At 37.2% G+C, this 26,152-nt stretch overlaps 1 protein-coding gene across 1 annotated transcript in view; it reads right to left on the bottom strand.

The window, feature by feature from the left end:
* The window catches only part of PACRG (parkin coregulated), a 514,366-nt gene that overhangs the window by 404,591 nt on the left and 83,623 nt on the right, over positions 1-26,152 (bottom strand). The gene's annotated exons all lie outside the window — the stretch shown is intronic.

The raw sequence follows: 26,152 nt of genomic DNA on the forward strand, positions 1-26,152 counted from the left end.
ACTCCTTAATAGCTCTTTCGTCTGTCTGGCCCTCCCTTCCCTTCCAATGTCACTGTTGCTAATGTTCTAGTTCAAACTCTTCTCCTGTCCACTGAATTACTGAAAAGCAGACTGATGGGACTTCTTGGCTCCAGCTGGCTCCTTCCAATTTCTCCTCCCCACTCCTGACAAATCTTTCTAGAAAGCAAATCTGCTCAGGTGTCTCTTTCAGACTGTTTCATGCTTCCCAATAGCTTGCCATGTAGAGTCCAAATTACTCAACTTGCACATAAAATACTTTATGGTCAGGTGTCTCTTTACGTCTATCCTCATTTTCAGCCTCTTCCCAAATTATCTCTTTTGCTCAAGTTATTCTGAAGTGCTTTTGATTCTCCAAAGAATCACAAGAATGCGTGCTGATGTTGGCATCTTTATGCCTCCAAAGATGTTTTAACATCCCCAAATGATACAGGATATAGGTATTCTCCTTGGATGGCTTTTCCTTTCCCTTTTTACCTTGGAGACCACATATATTCTCACAGCTACAACTGTTCCCATATCTGTGTTTTAGCTTACAACTTTACAGTAAGCCTAATTCTGCTATTTACTTTTTTCTATAGCACAAAGTGCTATAAATTGCTGGTGAGCCAAAAAAAAAAAAAAAAATTGTGGACCTGCCTTCATAGCACAGAATATAGTGGGGTACTGCGGAGTATTACAGAGTGTAGTGGTCAGTAATTATAAAAGCAAATGGGAAATTGAAGCTATAATAAATGCTATAAAGATGAGGAACGTGGTGTGCTATTGAGTTCGTTGTCAGGGGCTTTGACTTCATCAGGAGTGTCAAGGAAGGGACCCCTGATACTTGAGCTTTGGTCTGAGCTATGCATAAGTTGTTGATAAGGAGAGAGAGAGAACTTTCCAGGAGAAGAAAGAGCAAGCACAAGCCTAGGCTGTGAGGACATGTGTCTCAGGTATAAACTGAAAGGTAGTCAGTGGCGGAGGAATGGGGGTCAGTGGAAGGGGGCACAGAGAACAATGGGGAGTGTAGCATGAACGAATAACACTACAAAAAATAGCGAGGTCAATTTGCATCACTCAAAGATGGTTGGGAAAACATGGTTCTTTTTGTCCAAAGTTACTCTGGTGACACGGTGCCATGGTGATTGCCGAGGGATAGAGTGGACATGGGTCGTTCCAAAAGTAAGACACAAGAAGAGGGTGGAGTTGTTATTAGAGTCTTGGCACTGAAGATAAAGATAAAAGGTCAGAGTTACGAGATATTTCAGGTACAAAAGTAATATGGTTTGGTGATGGCTTGGCGGTGGAAGTGAAAGAGGGAAAGTTGTTGAGGATTCCTAGATTTCTGGCTTGCTCAAAAGAATTGTTTAATATGGTATAGCTTTCAGATGAATATTATGCAGCATTGGGATTTATTTCTGCAAAGTATGCAGGGCATGATGCTTCTAAGATCTCTGATTGCCAGGGAATTTGATTATCATGGTCCCAGCTGTGGCGCTCTGAACTCCATCACCGCATTCCAGCAAAGGCCATGCTTCCCATAGGCTGTTCCCAGGCGTCTGGGGCATGGCAGGATGCTAACTGAGGCAGGCTGTTCCTGGGGACACAGGATCCTCCAACAGGCCACTAAGACACAAAGACTGCTGACCGCCCCACCCAGCGCTCCCTAGAGCTGCAGTGCAGCCTGAGGGCTTCTACCCAACGTCCTTCCTTCTCTCTCCTCCACTGGGGTCAGACCCACATCATGGTCCGCTGGCTCTCCCACCCTTGCAGGGCTTCCTCCTTTGCTCATCTATCTCCTGCATGTCTGTCCTTGTTTTGACACCTGCTATTGTGAGGACACAGATGTTAACACAGGTACTCTATCATTATTGTTACTGGAATATAATCATAATGTGATATTTAGTAAAAAACAGGATACAGAACATTAGGTAGTATATGATAACATGTAAATTAAAATGCAAAATTTGAAAGAAGCAAACTGGCAATTAATTTTAGCAGCTGGAGGCAAATTAACACCTTTCTATTAAACTGTAAACATGTAATTCAAGAAAATAATTTGAATGAAGCTAAGCAGATCATACAGGTTAAAGTCCCAAGCCTCTGAGAGAGTACTGGCATGAAGTCTGCAGCGATCTGATGTTAGAAATATTAAAGGTGACAGCAAAAGGCATTTTCTTGAGATAACAAAAGAAAAGCTAAGCTTAGTTAAGCGGATGTTCATCATAGTAGGTTTTACAGATCAGTATATACGTCTAGTATCTAAACATTTATGTTTGTAAAATTTTATTATATATTTATCTTCATAGTAAAAAATATTTTTAATTATATAAATAATGAACTTTACCTAGGAGTATGGAAACCCCTCCCCCTACAAAAAAGATGATATTCCTATTAACCTGACACAGTGGATCTTGCAAACTGGGATATTCTTGCCTACTGTTTTGACCTGTGTTTCACATAGTTTTAATTCTGGAATATGCCATTTTATATACAGAGTTTTCATTTTTTTAAAATTTAGCACTATATCATAACTATTTTTACCACATTGCTAGTCCAAAAAATTATAATATCTCATCAGGTGAATGTATTATGATTTAGTTATCCAATTATGGATACTTAGGCTGCTTTCAAGTGTTCATTATAAAAATGAACATCTTCCCATACAGTTTACCTTCATTGTATCATTTCCTATTGAGGCCAAGAAGTGGACTTATTTGATCAGAGAGCATAGGAGCCTATGACTCTATAATAACAAGCAAAGACTCTCAGGTTAGATTGATAGAAGAAACTGCTTATACAGGGAAGAGGAAACCTGTATACAAAAATCATACTAATGGCATGAAGCCCCAATGGACTCATTGGTACTGAACCAGGCTTCACATTATAGATAACTATAAAACGGCACAAAATGAAAGAAATAACTGTTTTAAGATGAACAACAGACAACAAAGGACTATAAGCTTAAAACAATGCAAAAATAAGTCAGAATTTAAGATTCAGAAGAGGAAATTAACATTAAAAAAGCAAAAAACAGAACAGAATGCAGGACACACAGTTGAGCAAAATAGAGGAGAAGAGAGGAAGAAAAAATGTTATTTTTAATCACTTTTTTCCTATTGGAAAGAGGAATTTTACTAAAAAAACTCAAACAAATATTATGATGCCTTTTTTTTTTAAGATTTTATTTATTTGACAGAGACAGACACAGTGAGAGAGGGAACACAAGCAGGGGGAGTGGGAGAGGGAGAAGCAGACTCCCCATGGAGCAGGGAGCCCGATGCAGGGCTCGATCCCAGGACCCTGGGATCATGACCTGAGCCGAAGGCAGACACTTAACAACTGAGCCACCCAGGCGCCCCTATGATGCTTTTCATTAAAATTTGTAACAGCAGACCTTAAAAGAATTTAAAAGAGGCAATGAATTATTGGTTTTTGTTAAAATTTGTCCAGTGGAAGATTGCAAGACCCATGCTCATTTTCTTTTCCTCAATGGCAAGCATCTGTACTTGAAGATCTAACATAAGTGGTAGCAGAGATTGAAAAGCACATGCTACAGAGTGTAATACCTAAAATCGCAAAGCAAAAAACACCCAGATTTTCTCCGCTTAGAATAGAGTTTCATAAATCCTTGGTGTTCTTGATCATCAGGGTTATGATCAATCATATTTAAGATATACAATTAAATATTTATAAAATACATTTATGATTAATAAATTATTTGCAAATGTTATAACTTGGTGTTCATTTTACCATTTTGTGATTTGTTTATCTTCATACATTGCAAGGTGTATATGAAAGAATGACTCCCTAGTACGGTCTAATGACTCAGGATAGTGCTTTGTCCTCTATTAATAAATTACAGATAACAATAAAAAGAATATAGGCAGAAAAAAAAGACTTTCTGTATATAGGCAGAAAACTATATTGTATCTTCAGTTTAGAAATGAGATTTGCTTTAGAAACAATTATGAAAGGGTAACAAATGGTGAACAGAATAAAATTTAACATAAACATTCTTTTCTGTAATGCTCATGTATACTTTGCATAGCAAATCATACAGGAATGACTGATGAAACATTGTTCCATTAAACAAGTCATTTCTAAAGTATATTCATCATCAGAAAAATATACTTGAATAATGAAAAACAGTAAAGTTTAGCTTGTATAATTTATTCTAAACCTCAAACAATGTAAGGAAATGGGGAAAATGAAAAAAGAAACCAAATACACATCGGGCAAAAGTCCTCAAAACAAAGCCTGCTGAATGATACAAAGAAATATGGTAAAAATATAAATAAGTATACAGATTCCCATTATTCTTTAAGCTTATTTTAATTTAATTTACCAAGATAAAGGGGATTTAATCTTTTATGTAAACCAAGTAAACTCCTTTTGGTTTGAAATCTATTACTAAGTATTACATTAGAATTAAATTTTGGATTAGCATTAGGGTAGGCTAAACCTTAATAGTACTCCTTAACATGAAATCTCAGCTTCTAGGTTGCAAGCTGTCACAGAGTAACACACAAATGATACAGGCAAAAGGCTTCCATGGAAATAGAATATCCAACGTGATAGGTTTCCGTGCTTTAAAGCATTTTTGGCAAGAGCCGATAACAGGGCCAAAGACACTTGAGGCCTACCTAGATACGTTTCACGTTATTATTATTTTTTTTTAAATCAAATAATTCCAAGTTTTAGTAAGGCTATGAAAAGCAAGATCTTTGCAAGTAGAACTGAAAACTGATACAAACACGCATACACATGTGCACAGGTATGAGAGACACTACACAAAATATTTGGAAAATGGCATATACATACTTCAACTGGCCTAAAACAATTTATATCATTTTTAAAGCTTTTATAAACTTTTATGTATTTGTTATGTTTTACACTGGGTTAAAAAGAAAAAAAAATCTTTTTATCCTGACATTTTATTTTCTAACTAAATCGTGTGACTTCTGTAAGGCAGGCACAGTTTTCTACTCTTTTCACTGGCTACTAAACATTTCAAGTAGACATAGTACAACTGACTTAATGGTTCTTCTATTTTTTTTTTTTTTAACATTTAGAGTCCAAGATACCAATAACTTATGAAAGGACTCAGAATATGCTACCGCAAAATACGCAACTTTGGCATAAAGATTATTTTGAGTTGAAGTCAATTAAGAAACAGCAAACATGGGAGCTCTTTGCTTTCCCTTTCTGCATAAAAGCAGGGCATAAATTTCTCCTTTGTAAAGGAAAGAGTCTGCATAACAAACCTTACTAAACAACTCTTATCTGCCATACCTTTCCTAGTCTCTTTTCCACAACTTGGTTCCCTCCTCCCCAGAAGCCCAATCCCTTTTTACCTTGGGTTTAATTTCTTTTCCATACTTCATCACCCTTTGTAAAAATTGTAAGCCCGTTTCTAATAGTTTCTGTTCTGTGAGTCCCTATGTGCGCACACAATAAACTTTTTCACCTGTTAATCTGTCTTTTGTGAGTTTAATTCACATTCCTAAGTCACTAAATATAACAGGGTAGAGAAAATGTATTTTTCCTCCCTTATACCTATATAACTAACAAAATAACCCCTTAACTATATGCTTAACATATCTATTAAATCTCTTATAAAATGCATTCTGTTCTTTTCCTAGAAACAGAAGTTAGAATGGCGGCTGCCCGTGGCTACAGAACTGGAGGAATAAGAGCTTATCATGTGGGTACCGAATTTTAGTTCTGCAAAATGAAAGGATGCTGCAGATTGGCTGCACAACAACGTGAATGTACTTAACATTTGAAGGGTGGCAGGAGATGCCACCCCAAAATATGCCACTTTGGCAAAAGGGTTATTTTGAGTTAAAGGCACTTGAGAATAGCAAATGCAAGAAAAACACTCTGGCCTTTCTTTTTGTTAAAAGCAGGAGATGAAGTTTCCATGTGAAAGAAGGCCTTTCTGTATGAGAAGGAAAGTAACATTCTTATCATCAAAGGCAAGAAGTTAAGGCTGAGAGAATTCTACACAAACGGAAAGTGTTAAAATAATTCGTGTCTTCCTTAACCCCCTCACATAATTTACTTACTTTTCCATAACTGCCTGTCTTTGTTCCTCCTACTAAGCATGTAGGTTCTGCCATTTCAATCCTTATGAGGTTTGCCATGTTACATAAAACTTACATACTCTCCTGTTGATCTGTCTTATGCCAATGTAATCCTCAGGACCAGCTGAAAACCCCTAACAGAGGCAAGAGAAAAACCTGTCTCCCCTACACTACTTAACTGTACACTTAAACATAAATGGTAAATTTTATGTGTATTTTACCATAATTTCTTAAAAGAACAGCAAAAAGATTGTAACAATACTGACAAAATGTCGTTAGTAAAAATAAAATTGTTATAAGGAAAAAGTTCTATTATTTCCTAAAATTAAAAAGATATATGTTTTTTTAAAGGAAGAGAAAAAGAGAGCTCCAATTCCAGAAAAACTTCCCCAACAAGTTCTCCAGGCAAGGGGAATAGAAGAGCTCCAGATATCAGAAGTGGAAATATGTGTTGGTGCTATCTTCTCAAGCTACTAGGATAATTAACCATACTAGAAATCATGTCGCTAATTGCAAGTAATGTTTTCACATCTTGAAGTAGGAGCATTTTCCAAGACTGCTGAAGAGGTGGGCAACATGTTTCTGGTTAGGCAACAAAACACAACTAATTAGTCTTGAAACTAGTGACAGGAAGGCTGAGCGCTCATTCTGTGAGAATCATGAGATTCTCAATCAACACATTATCACGCATCCGTGGGGGGAGGGAAGGTAAAACTCTGCACCTCGGCCTTAATATATTGAGAAAGCTCTAGTAATATGTTGAGAGAGCTTAGTAAGAGGAATTAGATAAATATCAAAATGAAACACTGTTTCTTTCAAATGTTGATTAAATCTTCACTTTATAAATTATACAAAAATGATTTTAAAAAGAAATACTTGGAGAAATTATTTGAAAAGCTATTAGAATTACAAATCTCTGATTTTCATGTGTAGAAAAAAAGACTATAACCAAACAAAATAGTTTATTTGAAATTATCTTCTCATTTATTTGAGCAAAAAATTAAAAATAAAAAAATGAAAGATTGCTTTTATGTGCAGAAGCTAGAGGTTTTCTAAGAGAAAAATGTTTAAATATTAAAACCATAGGACATGATGCATCATTCTGTTTCTGTGTATTTCCTCCTATTATGAGAAAAATTTATGCAGAAGCTTGTCCTTCACAGATGTTAATTATCAGAATAATGTGAGCCTCATTGTTCCACTTTCCTTTAAGCAGCAAATCCCAGAAGGAACTAAAGAATATTATAGATGTGGTGAAAGTTGTTTAGAATTTGTAAATGCTGCTAACACATGCTGATCATCAAAATCATTTTAAACCAAATATAGCAAGAATTTTGTTTAATTTCATTCAACTATTATAAAAGGAAATTTAGAAGCAACCAGCCCATGTCAGTCAGAATACTGATAAGACATATTTAGATTTTGTGGTCATTACAATGATTGATAAAAAAATATATTTTCTTATATAGCTTTACTTTCCTCTAAAATCCCCATTTTAATAGGGAAGAAAGGAAGTTTAATCAAAGAAGCAGAAAATGAATCTTTCAGGTTCTTCTAATGTCCCAAAATATCATTATATGGTGTTCTGAGTTAAAATCTCAAACAACTAAGATGTCAATTTTTTTAGAAATGTGATTTTATCATATTCGGTGACTCAAGTACCAAGACGGCAAGGATTTAGATGCTATTATGTCTAGCACCTAATCAGTGCTTGGCACACCACAGATACTCCGTAAGTTGAGTGTTGTTGAATGAAATATAATAAACCAATGAAGATCCACAAGTATACACGAACTCCATTAACTCTTGATCATGAGGACCTACCTTAGATGGAGTAAGTAGCTGCGTATGTGTCAGCCTTAAGGAGTGTAACTTACAGACCCTCTTACCCTACTTTTCTCTTATTCTCTAAACCCCTTCGGCCTGCCACTGTGCCCCAAATACCATCACTAAAGTCATGCTCTTTTAGGCTCAAGCAATGAACAGTATTTACTTTGGAAAAACAAGCAGCCCTCTAATGTGATTAATACAGAACAGGTGAGTTTTAGTAGCCAGCTGGGTAAGACAAAATAAAACTGATTAAAAATAAGACAGAAGGGTTCCTGGGAAGCAGTAACAGTAACAAAGATGCTCAATGAATATTTCTTGAATAAACAAGTAAATTGATGAATAAATAAAGGAGAGCTGATAATGGGTATCTCAGAAATAACAGACAGTAAGAAGATGCCAAGGGGAAACTAGAAGAGATATTTTTAGTGGTTTGATTCTCTCTCCCCAGCCTTATCTTCTGAGCTGCCCTGCTCCACCGAAGCCACCAGAAAAACAATGTGCTTGATAAGTACCCTACCCTCTGCCCTGCTCTCACACTTTCATCCAGATTACCATTCTTTAATCCCTCTCATCTAAAGAAATGTGGAGCTTCTACTGGATGGTATTGAGATCCACAAAGAAGAATGCCGTTCTTGGTTCACTCTTTTGCCTGGGATGGGCATGGTATTGAGCTCTGCAGAAACACCATGTTCCTGGGGCATGAGGGCAGGGATGGGTGCCATTTTATAGAGAATGGCCAACGATGGCTGCTTTGAGGTGCTAGACTGCAGACCTGAAGGACGGAACTTGGCCAAGAGCTGGGAAAAAGCATTCCTGGTGAAGGCCAGGGGTGGCTCTGGGCTTAAGTCCTTGGAAACCTGAGGAAGCCAGTGTCGTTGGAGCCAGGTGGGTGGATGGGTAAGGACAAGCCAGGGTCACAGGCAGTAAGAGTCATGGTGAAATAAAAAGCTTTAAACCTGCCGGTGACTCCATCTGTCTGGCCACCTGGATCTCAATGAAATCTCCATGGACCTATGGACATGCAAAATTTTAATCCTGGATCATCCAGGCACACAAACTTGGTCTCTTCTCTTTTAATTTTGTTTTTGGCTTAATTCATCAAAAGTAGTCCAGTCAAACCAGAAAAAGGTATTGGTGTTCCTACGTAGTAGGGAATGGGGCCAAGGAGGTGGGAGGAGAGAATAAAGCAGTTCATTGATGTTAAATCAATCAGCTATGAACCATGACAGCATTCTGAAAGCAGATTTCATTCTGTTTCCTGTTGTCACAGAAATTACATGAGCACGCACCCCCTTTTTTTAGCATTCCATACTATACTGATTTTGCATTAAAGATCTGTTTGAATAAATAAAAATGAAAAAAAAAGTACAGGAGAATCTAAGGTCCAAAATATGGCTTAGGTGACAATGGTGGCTTTCTATTAGTCAGAATCCAGACATGGTTATATTTTCTTTAAAAAATATGCCGAAAAAAAATAAAAAAATATGAAGTTACTTATTTAATATTCTTTAAATATTCTGTTACTCTAACAATAAAAAATAGTTTAAATATACTGATACTCCATCTGCTATACAACTCTCATCAGATTTATATTAAGAAATAGATGAGGGGTGCCTGGGTGGCTCAGTCGTTAAGCGTCTGCCTTCAGCTTAGGTCATGATCCCAGGGTCCTGGGATTGAGCCCCACATCAGGCTCCCTGCTCAGTGGGAAGCCTGCTTCTCCCTCTCCCACTCCCCCTGCTTGTGTTCCCTCTCTTGCTGTGTCTCTCTCTGTCAAATAAATGAATAAAATCTTAAAAAAAAATAGATGAACACTTTCATGCTGGTAAAATAATTTTATAAAGCAAAATAAATTATAAAATATGTATATTTATTAATTACACAGAACTTGTATTTTTGTTATAATAATTTTGATATCCAATTGGTTTCTCAAGCACATTTTCTCTATTAATTTTGTGGCTCAGAGTGGGGCAGGCACTTAGATTTATGGTTTCTAAAATACAGCTAATTTTACACTATTTTAAGTTACTTTTTACTTCATTTTACTTATGACTAATTGTACACACTGTACAAAGACCTCTATCATCAATGACTTCCGCTGCACCTAATAAATTGCAACCATCCAGTGTGTGATAGATGAAAGAATGCTCAAAACAAATGGAGAGCGCATGTATGTAATACTCAACTTAATCTCCTTTCATTTAATTCTATTAATTTCTGAGATATAACACTATATAATGTGACTGTCATAGTAGATATCTGATATGTTTATACAAAAAAAGGATATTATGCTATAAATTTATCAGATTGTGTCTCCAAAGCATATAAACCAGTCTTCCCTGTAGGCCAGGCTTTGCCTGAATTGGAAGCTCCTATTTTGTGTGACCCATGTAAACATAACACAGATACGACATTTCTGTACCCAGCGGTGTCTGCTCATGTGCATCTCATCATTTCTTTTGTCTTTTTCTAAGTCTGCTTACTTGTGATGATTTTATTTTCAAAAGAAGAAAGGGGACATACGATTTGCTTGGTTATCTAGGCCTCCTTACATTTGAAATATGAAAACTACTTTTCACGAAGGAAATATATATTTGCATATGCTCATAAAATATTTATGTTGAAATATACAAAACACAGTCATTCATGATCCCTTAATTAGTCTTTAAGTAGAATAAGAACTTAATTAAAATATAATTTGTTAATTCATTATTGTTGGGTTATAATTTTGACACTGATTTTCAGTAATTAATGGGTCCTGAAAGAACACAATTTATTTGGTTGTTTTCACTGTATTTTTTCTTTAACACTTTCTTCTTTTTAATATCACCACATTTTAAAAATGTGAAAGCATCAAGTTTTTTTTTAAGAATTTAGACAATATTAAATGTCACTTTATTAAAATAAAGGAGTCTCCTCTGATTACCCCATAAAACTGTACCCTATCTTCCCATGACTACATCACCGTTTTATTTTTCTTTGTAATATCACAATTTAACAGTCTCTATATTTACTTATTTGATTGCTTGTTTTCTTCCTCTATAAAGGAAACACCATGAGGACAAGGAATTTGTTTCATTCATTGCTCTATTTCCAGAATCTAGAACAGTGCCTGGCACATGGTAGGAATTCAGGTGATGTCTGTTGAATAACTGGATGCTTACTAAGTTGCATGGACATCGAATAGATGATATGCAGTTAAAAACAACACATTCATCAGGATACAGTTACAATTTGATCAGACCACTACAGTTTAAATAAACGTTTTCTATTTATCAGCAATAAGTAGTACTCAGTGAGCTGATCCTACAAAGGTCCTCAAAGTACTACAGACAATATTCTACAAGGAATCATAAAAATAAACAGCTACCAAAATATCTATGGAGCTTAAAAACAAAATTAAAAATATGTTTAAGATAACCATCCTTACTCTTGGCTCTGGAATAGATGACAATTCAAATGGCTATTGTGTTAAACAAATGAAATGTCTAAAATGTGAAAATATAATATTTTAATAAAGTACTTGAAACATCAGTTTTAAAGTATTTATTCATGATACATCAGGGCTATGGTAAGTGAAAGTTAAATAACACCCTGCCCCAGTCCTTCCAGGATCCACCATCACAAGGGGAGACATGAAGACAGATGTCTACCCTACTCAGCATTGAGACTAGCAATGGGGTGTGCTGGCTTTCCCAGGAAGGGTACTAAACCATGAGCAAAGATTAAGAGGCGAGAAATAAGATGGCATGTTTGGGAATCCACCCGTGCAAAGGTTTCTGATTTATAAAGTACAAGACAGCAACCGATGAGAAAAACCGAAGTGACTGTTTAAGAAGCCAAATAGTGGGGTGCCTGGATGGCTCAGTGGGTTAAGCAGCTGCCTTTGGCTCAGGTCATGATCCCAGGGTCCTGGGATCAAGCCCTGCCTCAGGCTCCCTGCTCAGTGGGGAGCCTGTTTCGCCCTCTCCCTCTCCCCCTACTCCCTGCTCATGCTCTCTCTCTCAAATAAAATCTTAAAAAAAAAAAAGGCCAAATAGTGACACTTTAAATTAATAACAGGCAAAATGTCTTACCAAAAAACACTTTCCACAATACTAGCATATTCTGTGGAGGATGTATTCAATTAGATTTAAAGTTCATTCTTTCTGCCAAGTGACCTAAATTCTAGTATTTTTGACTAGACAAAAATATTACTGGGGATGTTGCAACTGACCGATGCATTTACCTTCAGTCTTCCTTCCATCTCCCCAGTTGTATGGTCTCAACCATGAGTCTACATTTCTTCTTCATGAAATGAACCATCTGCTAAATTGCTGCTTGAGATTTGAACCTAGTCCCAATTGTTACTTTATTAAATGTAATAAGTTACAATAATTAAGTGTTAAAATTATAACCCACACAGGAAGAGTAAGCTAGAGATTCCCAAATAGAATTATAAAAGTCTTAACTTGTATTTTTTTGACTTGTGGTTTTAATAACGCCGGTCTAATACACTAGCACTTCTTGTACTGCATTTTAAAAAATATAAAGAGAAAAGAAAAATGTATGCCAAAGAGCAATCTCTTCTGTGCATATACAAATACTTCCTTACTCAAGCAACTCTTCAAAAACAGAAAGTAATAATAAATCATAAAGTGATTATGTCTGTGAAGAATGATTTATAAAAAACCAAATTCTCTTCAATACACTATACTTTGCTGATTTTTAAAAAAATGCTTAATTATGTTTAGTAAAATTTTATACAACTTACTGCTTACATGGAAATCATTTAAAAAATCTTTTCCAATTGGTGGGTTAATGCTTCTCAAGAAATTCACTATTACTAGATAGGAACAGTGAAAAGGTAAAGATCTTCTTAGGGTCACTCCACTCACCTTAATTTGCTCATTAAATTTTACAAAGTGAAAACTGAAATCTTAACTCCAGTACTGAAATAGGACAAGATGACTATAGACAGATGCATACACACGTACACACACGCCCATTATATACAAGCATGAGCATCGTGGGTTGGCACAAAATCTTTGCAACTCTTTTCCCTGTAATTTTTCCAAGCCCAAGTTTTAATACCTTCAAAACAGATTTAATAGATATCTGTGTGTGATTTTACACACATACACACACTCACATGTAAAATCATGCAATACACATTAGCTGCTAACATTTAAATACAAGGGCTTCCATGAGAAATATAAAGAGTATTTTATTTCACCCATTTCTTTACATGAAAAAATTTTAGATTTGGTCTTACAATAAAGAAAGATTGCATCTCAAGACAGTACTTTCTCTGTAAGGAAGGCAAGATAGTAAGCTGACTGGGAAAGCAACCCTATTATAAGGCCTCTGGCTAATATGACTGAAAAAGCTAATACTGGATGAAAAGTTACAAAATACATAGCCATTCTCAAAAGTAAGAAAGGTGAATACCAAGTTCCTAGAAATGAAGAGAAAACTCAAATCTCTCGTGGTGAGTAGGAGCCTGGTGAAGAAACCAGGAACCTGGTTCACATAAAAGTTAAGTCAGAACCTGTGCCTAGGGAGAAACACACTTGAGAGCACACCACAGGGATGCCTCCACATCTCAAGGCATGAGGGAGTACCAAGGAAAGTGTGTTGCACAAAAGGGAAGCTCCCAGTAAAATATCCTAAAGCATGCAAAAAAACAAAACAGTTGAGAGTAAGAGAAAGTGGCAGATTCAAACTCACATCCTGGGAACTACAGATAATAGATTAATGCAAAAGAAACTTTAAATGAATATATTTAAAACATATAATCTGATAAAGACAATAAGAGAAACCATAAAGCAAGAAAAAGACATAATGAAAGAACAAAAGAGGCAGATTTTCTAAGGAAAGAAAAAAAAATTCTAGAATTGATATTCATTGAAACCTAATTAAAAAATAAAATTCAACACACAGGTTAAGCAGCACATTAAACCCAACTGAAGAAAGCGAATTATTGAATTGGAAGAAAGATTTGAGGAAATAGTCTAGGATGAAACCAGTAGATTAAAGAGATGGAAGTAAGAAAAACGAGATTAATAGATATGGAAGTAACCATTGAAAAAGTCCAACTTGTACTTAATAGGGACTCCAGAGTCTTCAAATTTAGAACTTGATACAATGATTTTGAAACAAACACCAATTTTAGATTGAATCTCAAACAGAATAAATCTTTAAAATTCACATCTAGGGGTGCCTGGGTGGCTCAGTCCTTAAGCGTCTGCCTTTGGCTCAGGTCATGATCCCAGGGTCCTGGGATCGAGCCCTGCATCAAGCTCCCTGCTCCGCGGGAAGCCTGCTTCTCCCTCTCCCACTCCCCCTGCTTGTGTTCCCTCTCTAGCTGTGTCTCTCTGTGTCAAATAAATAAATAAAATCTTTAAAAATAAATAAATAAATAAATAAATAAATAAATAAATAAATAAATAAATAAATAAAATTCACATCTAGGTAAAAACATGAAAAATAGTTTATGTTTCAAAATACAGTGTAAAATTTTGGGAGTCTGGGATGTCTTGGTGATACCTGGGATTGCCACAATATGTAGACACAGAGGAATGTGGATTGATCACCTCATGGTCATTTTCAAGGTAAAATTTGCTATTTGTTTATATAGTAATAAATAGACTGAAGCAGGAGAAAAAAACAAGCATCAGCAAACTGCATTCATTGAAATATATACAAGTTTATGAACTAGTAAAAATTTTGTAGAGTCTCTCAATTTTAAGAATTTGTTTACAGAAATTATTTGAACCATAACATTAAAGCAGCAAACATTTCGCTAGGTGGTTTTTTCACTGCTCCTACACTTTCTGTCCCCTCAGAAAGGCAAGATGGCAACAAACTCAAGTGGGGGCAGGCATGGAGTCAGCCACCATCCTGCTGCCACGATTACGAATTTATGAACTATGAAAGAGGAAGCGATTTGGTTTAAGATTTGGTATGTGCTCTTTGTGCACTTTTCAGTTTCTTCATCGAACAATGATCTACTCTAGTCAATAAGCTTCTCAAGACCAGAACCCTTATCAGCTGGGCTACAGAGCTCACCTCTGAGTCTTACCCATTACAGCTATCAATTCTTTTATGAATAGATGAGTCACTGTTGCCTAAGCGTTGGTGAGATCACATTACTTTTCTGTAATGGAACACAGTCCCATGAAGGACAGAACTAAACTGGACTTGGCTGTTTTAAATAGCATCCGGACAAGAGTATCTGACATAGTGTCTCCCAACATGTCACAAAATTACCTATGAAGATACAGACAAGGAGAAAAACTCAACATGCAACTGAAACCAAGTATAATAATTAATGCATAGCAGAAATAAAAGGAGTTTCTACATATAATGAGGCCAAGGGAACTGGACTAAAAAACCACAATTCATGGTCAACTTACCTTTTGCAACCAGTCGCTAGGTGGTTTTTTCACCGCTCCTACACTTTCTGTCCCCTCAGAAAGGCAAGATGGCAACAAACTCAAGTGGGGGCGGGCATGGAGTCAGCCACCATCCTGCGGCTGTGAAGTAGCTGCTTTTAAAGACAAAGACAAAGGCAAAGCTATCCACTTCTATCCTCATCTCTGTCAATACCACTGCTACATCCTTTGGCGGCCAACTCTCAGAAAACCTGCAAACAGGAAGGAGGGACAGAGACTCCTGGCAGCACACTGCATTGCACTCTGGAAAACAGCGTGCCCCACAAGTAAAATGCTGCAGGTAAGTGCAGAGAAAAACACAGCCGGGTGCATGTGCATTTTCAGGAGTGTATGTGTTTACCTAATCCATCCATTTTACTGTTAGAAGTCACAGAGAGTCCCTGTAAGGCCAACAGAAAGGGACAAGATGAAGCATGTTCATACCAGACATGGCACTGGCTAGGAGCTGGGCAGTCATGCTGATAAGGACAGCTCACCTGTCCCTAAGCAGAGGGAGTGAGGTCAAGGACAACCACATGCTCTACGTTTTAGCAAACACAAATTCTAGACTGAGGTAAAATTGAAGATAAATAAACAGTAATATATGAATCTTGCAAAAAAAATGAAATGGAATATCATCTTATACATATAGATGGTGTTTAAATTCACTACTGCAGAAATCAGTGATTTTTATAAATGGGCGTGCTCCAAGATTCACAAAGCAAAACCTCTTTATAGAAGAAAAGCAGAAATCCATTTGTTGAGAACTGCCCAAGGTAAAGAGAAAATGAGATTTTACCCTTAGGAAATAATCAGACATGTTTTCAAGACACACTGTATACAATATGGACAATGATACTGATGATAGTATTGCTTATATTAGCAAAAGGTTGGAGAAAAGCATTACTATCTAAGAAAAACATTAATATCCAACAATAGGGAATTGCTTAAATTGTAGAGCACTCTAGAGATTCCCAAAATGATTTTTAAAGTGCACCTTCACTGATGTGTAAAGACGGTTATGACTTGTAATTAATTGAAAAAAGTTATGAAGTATGAGCAAAATGTTTTTTAAAAATTTGCATACATACACAGATTTGCGAATGCAGACAAAAAAGGGTATGAAGAATTCACAATCACAAATTAGTAGAGGCTACCTTAGGGTTGTGGGATTGTGGTTGGCCCATATTTTTTATTTTTGCTAATCCGGGTTATAAAATATGAATAAATCAGAACTTATTTATGATAAACTTGCCTGTACAATGATTTTAAAGCAAATATGTATAATGATATGAGTGAAGAAACGAGCAATATAAAGATCTGTAGTAATAAATTTGGCAGTGGAAGTCAAATTTGAACTTGAAGCAGTGATAGACAAATTGATATTAAAGAAAATAGAAAATATAAGAAAGCTTTCATAGAAGTTTTCAAAAAGTGAATAAAGAGATGAAAATATTGAGGGAGGCAGTGATAGGAATGACAGGATAAAATATGTTTACACTCTATTTGTTTTAAGAAAGAAAAAAGTTGTAACAAAAAAATCATCAATGACACTACAGAAAAAAAAACTTTCCTCACTTGAGAAAAAATTTCAAGTAGATAGAAAAAACTTACTATATTAAAGAATCACTGAAAACAAAATATACACATGGAAGCAACATTTAATTATACAAAAATAGTGCAATTACCCAGGCTGCCAAACAAAATAAACAAGCAAACAAAAACAGACCACGGGAATAAAAAATCAGACTGGTCTTAATTTCTTAGCAATCACATGTTAGAATGTAATGATGTTACATTCTTCAGAGGCATGGAGAGGAACAGTTGTAATTTAAGAATGTTAATATGAAGCAAATTGTGTTGCATGCATGAAAGTTGAAAAATTATATTTTCGAGATATTCAAGGATTTGGAAATACCCAACCCATGTACCTGCTTTTTATAAAATTGCTTAAAGATATACATGAACACAGAGAAAGATGAATCTAATAAATAAGAACTCAAAGAATGGAAATGTATGGCTTCAAAGTTTTATGTGTTTTCCCTTGTTCAGACTGGAACGCAATTTTGGAAATTCTGCAGGATTTTTTGTTGTTGTTAGGGGTGTGTCTTAGATTGGGAGCAGAGACTGGTTTTACAATGGTTTTGTCTACTGCCTTTTTTATGCTTTTTTTTATGCTTTTCCCAATAGCAAGAAATGTGTTTCATAGTTAATAAAAATTTTTCTTAATATCTGTTTCTCTTCTCCAAAAATGCACTAAACACACATTCAAAAGACAAACACACTTCTGTGTGTCACCGTGGTATAAGAATTGCTAAAGGAGATGCCACATGTGTCACTACCCAAGAGATGACCACTGGGAATTTAAAAATGCATATAAAACTGTGGTTGTCTTTTTCGTTGTTGCTGGAGAGAACGATTAATTATTAATACTCCTGTGGCAGTTACGTCCATTATTAATCTCCTCTCCTAATTAGGTCCTTGAACGTTCCCCTGAGTCCCTTAAAAATCATCCTATGAAATACAATTTCAACAAAATTAAAAGCATCCATGTAGAAGACTAAACTGAAACATCAGCTACTAAAAGTTATCTCGGAATAAATGCTATCTTCTGCATACATTTTATCTGGTTTCCAAATTTTCTAAAATAATCATCTATTACTTTTAAACTATGAAAAAATCAGAAAAATCTAACAAAAAAAAATCAGGAAAATCTAATAAGTGCATCCCATTGTTATATGCCATATAATGACAACTAGTTTTTACAAGGGACTGTATACACTATGACCTCAATTAGGCAAAAAAGAAAGATAAGACAGAAATACTTTTAAGAATGTTAACAGTTGTATTCAGTGAATGGTGGAATGGTGGGTGATTTATTTATTCCATCTACTTCCTAATATTTTCTTATTTTATAAGATAACTATATATTTTATATTGAGAATAGAACTCTGTAAGTAATTATAAGGAGATTTCTTTTTACATGAATTCAACTGATTATCCTATCAGTACTGATTTTTGCATACAACTTTCAAGGTCAGGACAACCTTTTTGATAAAGGTAAAGTGTGATTTCCTAAAATTGCTGCCTCCAATATGGATTAAAATTGATATCAGTATTCAGTAACACTTCATTTAGATTTTACCTACAAGAAAAGGAGAAACTTTAATACAACTGCAGGGGGCTGAAAATTCACTCAATATCTGGAAGCCTTAAATGTAGAGAGACACTTTGACCACTCTAAATAAAAGCATCAAACAAACATTGATTTTTTTCTTTTGTTTTACTATCGTACCATCAATCTGATTCCACTTGTCATCTGTCAAAGAACTTTTGATTTCAAAAGTGCTTCAATAAAGAAAAGGGATATGTGACAAGTCATAAGACAGAGTGGGAGCCATTCATTAAATTACTAATTGGAACAGAACTGGAGATTCGCCCTCCAGGCAGATACATAAAAATCATCAAAGTTCAGTTTGTGTCCCCAAATGGAACTTTCTAACAAGCAGCAACACACATCGTTAGTTTAAAGATTCGCATCCTGATAGTCCTGAAAAGGCAGGCAGCGGGGACCACCCGGAGGGTGGAAGCCAGCCAGTTCTTCACGGGAGAGTGAGTGACACCACAGTGTCCCAGCTGTGACACCCTCACACCACCAAGACCGCTCCTACATTTCAACAGGGGGTCGTTTAACACAAAAAGCAGGAGTGATTTGTTTTTCTTCCAGTTGTCAGTCCGATGAGATCTGAAACTTACAACATGGCTTGTTTCCCTTGGGCCCCTGGTAATGTGAATTGTCTTCAGCGGTGCCTACCAAATCACTGTCACAGAGCCGTGGTCGACCTTTCTTTTCAATCTCTGCACTTTCCAGGAGTTATAAATCAGTTGACTTTCAAGCTCGATGAGATGGCATATGCCCTAGTTTGAAGAACAGATGGAGGCTTGGGGGAAAATTGTTTCTGCAGGCTTGCTACAAGCAGCACTGCTCCATAAAAGTGAACCATTTGCACTAATTTCTCACATAAATTATATAGGCAGCAGGGAGCACCAGCCCATTCAGCAGAAAATCTTTCATCTAGCTTTCAGAGGTCATCTAACCAATTTAAATTAAAGTTATTTCTGATACATGGCTGTTTTTTTGTGCTGTACACTTTTAAGACATAGCAATTTACATAAAATAAAAGAATAGCATTAATTGTGTATGCAGTCCCCTCCTCCAAAAAACACAGAACAGCACAGTAATTGCCAGAGGATTATTTTTTTTTAAGACCTCTAGAATAAGCTCTATTAATTAATCACAGAGGAATTAATAGTGGAAACGTGGCAGCTCTCTTGTACAAAAATCAGGTAAATTGTCACTTCTTTTGTAAAATTTGCCTTACAAATTCTACTAAGGCCTGCTATCCAAACCCAAGCTTTGGCAGTTATCAAAAGAAACAAAAGCCCAGGACAATTCCAAGAGAACATTGATTCTCCTTGATGTGAAACAAATTATGCAACTCTCAAATAAATTTGCCTACAAGATGTGAAAAAACATAGGTTTTACCTGGGGTAGAGGGTCGGTATAGATATAACATCAATTTTTTTTTAATCCTTAAGAAACTGAAACATTAGGAAATTGAAGGCACCAAAGGACTAATGATTAATCAAAATTATAGAATTTTGGAAACAATGTAATGAGAACTAATGGATCAGGTATCATATCACAGAGTGACTTTAAAATGCAGTACTATTTACAGATAATGAGCTACCAGGGTTTGGGGCTGATTTTAATTGTAAGAAAATTAGTGCATGATTTTAATAATAATTATATTCAATAACTGTTTTTCCTAGTAGGAAATTATCACTTATGTCAATGAAAACAGTCACATTGACAGAACTTTTTATAGCTCATGAATACCAGTGCTGCTAAGAACTGCAAAGAACCGAGAAAAAGAACATACTGAGAAGAAACTATAAAGAGTCATGCCCAAGTAACAGCAAAGAGTCAACCTAGGATTGAGGGTGTGGCCCGACCACTGTTGGCAGAAATTTTAAAAATGAATTTGAGAATCATTTATGCACAGCATTTTCTTTACTTGGATGTTAAAACTGGACATATATATTTAGTCATTTAGAAAGGTAAAAACTTGCAATTTTGAAATTTAAGAAATTTAAAAAATCAGTTCACCGGGAAAGCATTTATATATAATCAAAGGAGCATTTTCATGAAAAAAATCCAAACCACCAAAACTAGTGCATATAACTCTGGGGACCGTGCATTCAAATTTACTGGAATTTCTAGTCAATATTCATTCCCTGAAATATTTCATGGACACTGCAAATTATAGTTATTTTTGTAATTATGAAACAAAATTTCTTAGAGCTCCCATAATTAATAGGGGCCATACCAATCATCTAGTACATGGTTTTCACTTACAGATGAAGACAGTAAAGGCTCCGGAGTAAGAGACACATCATGAAACGGTGTCTAGAGAAGTAAAACCCGAAGATAATCATGTACTCTAGACCACTTTTCACTCATTCAGTACGTATCACTGGGCACCAACTCTGTGCCAGATACTGTTCTAGGCGCTGGGATAAATGAGCAAACGAACCCGAAATACAGAGATTCTTACCTTAGAAGACTTCAGAATGTGTCATTTTTATTAATCCTAATATTGGCTCCACTGGAGGTCCCTATCTGGTTTTCATTTTCTTTCACTTTTCTTATTATATGCTTTCTCTATTTTATAGTTCTTTATATAAATGTATAATTCATTGTTTAAAAAATTAGAAAAATGTGTTTTTAGTTACCTAATTAATGTTAATTTACAAAGTCACTTTTTAATAGAAAAACAAAGTTGTGTGATCCAAGTTTTGACCAACGAGTAACTGTATAATGAATACATTAACCTCAGGGGAAGGATGATTTCATGATGACATCCTATGTATCTCCAAAAGACCCGTGAGGAAGATCACATTCTTGGCGGTGAGTAGAGGCTACCTAAAGCCCATTCTCACCTGCACCTGCCTATGTGTATCATTTCTGGCTTTGCTAATTTTAGTTCAGTGTAACAGGTTACTAGAATGATTTATATACGTATTCAATAAGGGATGAGAAAACAAGAATGCAGAAATGCCCCACAGAGCAATACCACTTTGGACAATGCCTGTGACAACCTTGACAAAATGAGGGATTGTATGTTGCTTACAAAGCCCATTTTGAGCTTTGCCCTTTTTAAGACAATCTGGATGTTTGTTCTCTGAGTTGCATTTGTAAAAAGGGTTTCTATTCTATCCTGATTTGGCAACGACAATTATAGCTATCTATTTCTTATCCAAACCTATCTAATACCTGGGACATCTTTAGGCATGTTCATCAGAAATTCAGTGAAAACAAGACTCGTAGTATATGCCATATTCTGTCACAAACCATACCATGGACAGGTGGAGAAAGGTGATTTCTATCAGTATCTGCTAAATCAAAATGCCAGAAACCGTAGAGACACCTTAGTGTAGTGACAGCTCTCCAAAATAAATAAATGGCTTATAATACCATACAGTTAATTTTAAAAAACTCCAATGTGATTCCAACATTTTTCTCCAGCTCCTTCTGCCAAGGTCTATATAAAAGTGGCTATTTTAAAATAACTTGTATTGCCCTACTACTTTAAAATGATGGTTTAGAATCAGAATTTATAAGACAGTGAATTTCATGTGTTACCTATGATTTACATTTCTGCTCCGCATTGAGTGTGTAAGTAACAATTACCATTTCACATTCATTTGGGTGACTACTGATGACTTCAGATTCCTGCCCCAAAATAGAGAATTAGAATGGGCTCCTGTTCCTTCTCCAAAATTGACCATGAGAAAACTAGAGGCAAAAATGTACATTCAAGGAAGTAACAAACAAAAAAGGAAAGGAAGGAGGAAGAGAGGGGAGGAGGAGGAAGGGAAAGGAGAGGAATAAGAAGAAGTAGGAGGAGGAAGAGGAGGAGGGAGAGCAGGGAAGGGAGGGGGAGGAGGGGAGGAGGGAGAGCAGGGAAGGGAGGGGGAGGAGGGAGAGCAGGGAAGGGAGGAGGAGGAGGGGAGGAGGGGAGGAGGGGGAGGAGGGAGAGCAGGGAAGGGAGGGGGAGGAGGGGAGGGGGGAGGAGGGGGAGGAGGGGAAGAGGGGAGGAGGGGAAGAGGGGAGGAGGGGGAGGAGGAGAGGAGGAGAGGAGGGAGGGCAGGGAAGGGAGGGGAGGAGGGGGAGGAGGGGGAGGAGGGGAGGAGGGAGAGCAGGGAAAGGAGGGAGAGGAGGGAGAGCAGGGAAGGGAGGGGGAGGAGGGGAAGAGGGGAGAAGGGGGAGGAGGGAGAGCAGGGAAGGGAGGGGGAGGAGGGGAGGAGGGAGAGCAGGGAAGGGAGGGGGAGGAGGGAGAGCAGGGAAGGGAGGGGGAGGAGGGGAAGAGGGGAGAAGGGGGAGGAGGGAGAGCAGGGAAGGGAGGGGGAGGAGGGGAGGAGGGGAGGAGGGGGAGGAGGGGAAGAGGGGAGGAGGGGGAGGAGGAGAGGAGGAGAGGAGGGAGGGCAGGGAAGGGAGGGGAGGAGGGGGAGGAGGGGGAGGAGGGGGAGGAGGGGAGGAGGGAGAGCAGGGAAGGGAGGGGGAGGAGGGGAGGAGGGAGAGCAGGGAAGGGAGGGGGAGGAGGGGAGGAGGGAGAGCAGGGAAGGGAGGGGGAGGAGGGGAGGAGGAGAGCAGGGAAGGGAGGGGGAGGAGGGAGAGCAGGGAAGGGAGGGGGAGGAGGGGAAGAGGGGAGGAGGGGAGGAGGGGAAGAAGGGAGGAGGGGGAGGAGGAGAGGAGGAGAGGAGGGAGGGCAGGGAAGGGAGGGGAGGAGGGGAGGAGGGGGAGGAGGCGAGGAGGGAGAGCAGGGAAAGGAGGGGGAGGAGGGGAAGAGGGGAGGAGGGAGAGGAGGGAGAGCAGGGAAGGGAGGGGGAGGAGGGGAGGAGGGGAGGAGGGGGAGGAGGGGAGACAGGAAGAGACAAGAGGAGGCAGCAGAGGAGGAGGGACAACCCTGAGGAAACCTGAAGGGCGTGGGAGCGAGGATGGAGGATCCTGGGAGGCGGACTGGAGAGGACAGTTCACAGTAAAGTCTTCTACTCCCAGGTGGAAATTTAAGATGTGGAAACTCAAACACAGTTGTAGAATGTCCTTTGTTCATGCTAATCATCTGCTTTGTAACTTATCCAGAATGTTTAGCGGGCTTTCACTTCTATTGCCTACACTCTGGATATTGAAGACACCAGCCATAGAATCAAGTCATGTTTCCTGAATGTTGGTAGAGTCGAGGAAAATGCAGAAAAAAGAAACATTTAAAAATTTTTACTTAACTCGTTACTATGTTTTTTAATGTCTTTAGCCATTAATAATTAATAATTATTTAGCTATATTTAGAAAATGCATTATTTAAAAATAAAAAAAAAGTGTGCCAGAGCTTGCCTGGTAGATTTCATATTCCAGATCAGATCTATTCATTTTTATTAGATAATTAACTTGCCACTGATCAGTCTGTGGAAAAATTTCACTACAAAAATTTTGCAAAACAAAGTTGTGTGATCATGTTTGCCAAGGAACATATGATAAGCACAGACAGCCATGACAGAAAATGCATGTACCAGTCCTATTTTTTCATTTTCACGGTAATCTGCACAGAGCTCTAGTTCTCTATCTGGCCAGCAGGTTCGGGCATTGATGTTTGACTACCACTACCTTAGTGGAGAGCAGTGCTGTCTAATATGGTAACCATGTGGCTATTTAAATTAAAATTAATTAAAATTAAAAATTTAGCTCCTTAGTCTCACTAGGGACATTTCAAGTGCTTAATGGCCACATATGGCTAGTTGTAATTATTAGACAGTGCAGATGTAGAACATTTTCACCATTGCAGGAAGTTGTATTAGTGCTCTGATTTTTAGCGATACCATAAGGAATAGACCAAACTGCACAGATTATGGCATTTGGTCTGCCTTGTTGTTTTGGCATGTGGAACAAATAACCATTTTCGTGGGCCCTAAACTAGGGTGGCAGTTCAGGACGTGGGTTAAAAAATCTCAATGTACAAAGACATTTACCTACGTCTAACTCTTCTATTTTCTGACTTTATCTGGTCATTTGTAAATTGCTACCATAGAGTGCCTTTGTTATTTCAAGACTATATGGTGACTTCTAATGTAGTGATGATGGGGTCGCTAATCTAGGACAGGTAGACAGGGAATTTGGGGTCATGGGCAGCAAGGATCAGCGACTCCACAGAGTAGCTGAGTCTCAGATGCTGCGTCAGCCTTCATCATGCTTCGGGACAGTGGATCCTAAGGATTTCAGCGTCACAGGAAATTCTGATAAAAGACATACCACTTCTTACTACTTAATTACACAAGCCATTTCAGGCACTCACAAACCTCTTGGAGTCCCAGTGGTGTCACAGGGAGGATGGAGAGGGGACCAGTATTTTCCTGGGAAACAGAGTTACTCGGGAGCCTTCACCAGGGGGTGAACTGTGACACTGAGACCTGTGCTCTGTCCACACACAGGAAGGAAGTACAGTGCAGGGTCAGGCATTAATTTGTTTTTGTTTCCTGGGGCAAGGGGGGGGTGCGGTAATAGCCCTGCTTCCTTCAACATTCAAGGCCCCTTCCTCAGGTATGGTGTCCTAAAGAAGCCCTCTACCCCCTACCAAGTACCAGGTTGTCCCCACAGCACATGCACCAAGGAATAAATATGAATATATTGAGAGACTGTTTACAGGCCTATCCTTAATGATTTTAACATCTTAATTTCAATATTAGAGTAGTACAAATGATGTGGTTGGTGGAAGCCTACAGGTTAAAGGATAAGATGTTTCTTTAAATGTATGCTATTATTTTACCACTGGCAGCAAATAAATTGCTTCCTTTTTATTTGGGCTTTTTAGCTTGCTGAATCAGGACTATTGTCAATAGTAACTTAAAAGAATTAATAAATCTATAAGAAAGAAAAGTAGTTTATATCCTTTCTGACTGTTGGATTATCAAAGATAAAGCAAAATGATTCATTCTACATTTTCATTATTTTTAAGATGAATTTTTCCGAGTCTCTTGACATTTCTAAAAGTTACTCATAAGATTATTTGAACAGGTCAAACTAAATTTTTAAATTTTGTTATTGATCTAATTTTTATGGGCTGTAATTGCTTAAAACACCAAAATCTACTGTTTTTTTTTTTTTTTTTTTAAGAATTATAGCATATTCTTTTACTCCAAAGGAATGGGTCTTTTTTAAGAATTTCCACTGTGTTGCCCAGGGGAGCCAGTATATAGACAAATAAACACAAAATCCATGTACCTAATCAAATATAAACAAACCCAAAAATGACAGTAAGATTTTGGGAATATGTACGTACACTAAGATTAAAATATCTGAATCACTTATACTTACTATAAGTTTTTCCTCATTATATGCACATTGTCACATAACAAATTCACATTTTAATAGAAATGATTAAAAGCAAGATAGTGATGTCCCTCATGCTCTTAAAAAAATTATGACAAAATTTAGTAACAGGGACACCTTCAGATTTCTATTACCAAATAGTTTGTAGTAATTCTATGTTCAGGAACTGAATAACTTATGGCTGCTCCAGATTTAGAAATGTTTGATAATTCTATGAAAACATTTAAAGACATACTAGAAATAATGCAAACAATTCTTTTAGTTGCTCCATAAAGAAAGGAAAAGGTTAATTTTGATGAATTTAAGTATTTACTTTGATGAATTCTTTACTTTGGTCATTTTAATTTTTAATGTAAATTTATACAAAGTACAAA

Source organism: Eumetopias jubatus, unplaced genomic scaffold, assembly GCF_037043125.1.
Source record: "Eumetopias jubatus isolate StellerSeaLion01/CBP00866 unplaced genomic scaffold, mEumJub1_p1.0 scaffold_6, whole genome shotgun sequence".
Taxonomy (NCBI): domain Eukaryota; kingdom Metazoa; phylum Chordata; class Mammalia; order Carnivora; family Otariidae; genus Eumetopias; species Eumetopias jubatus.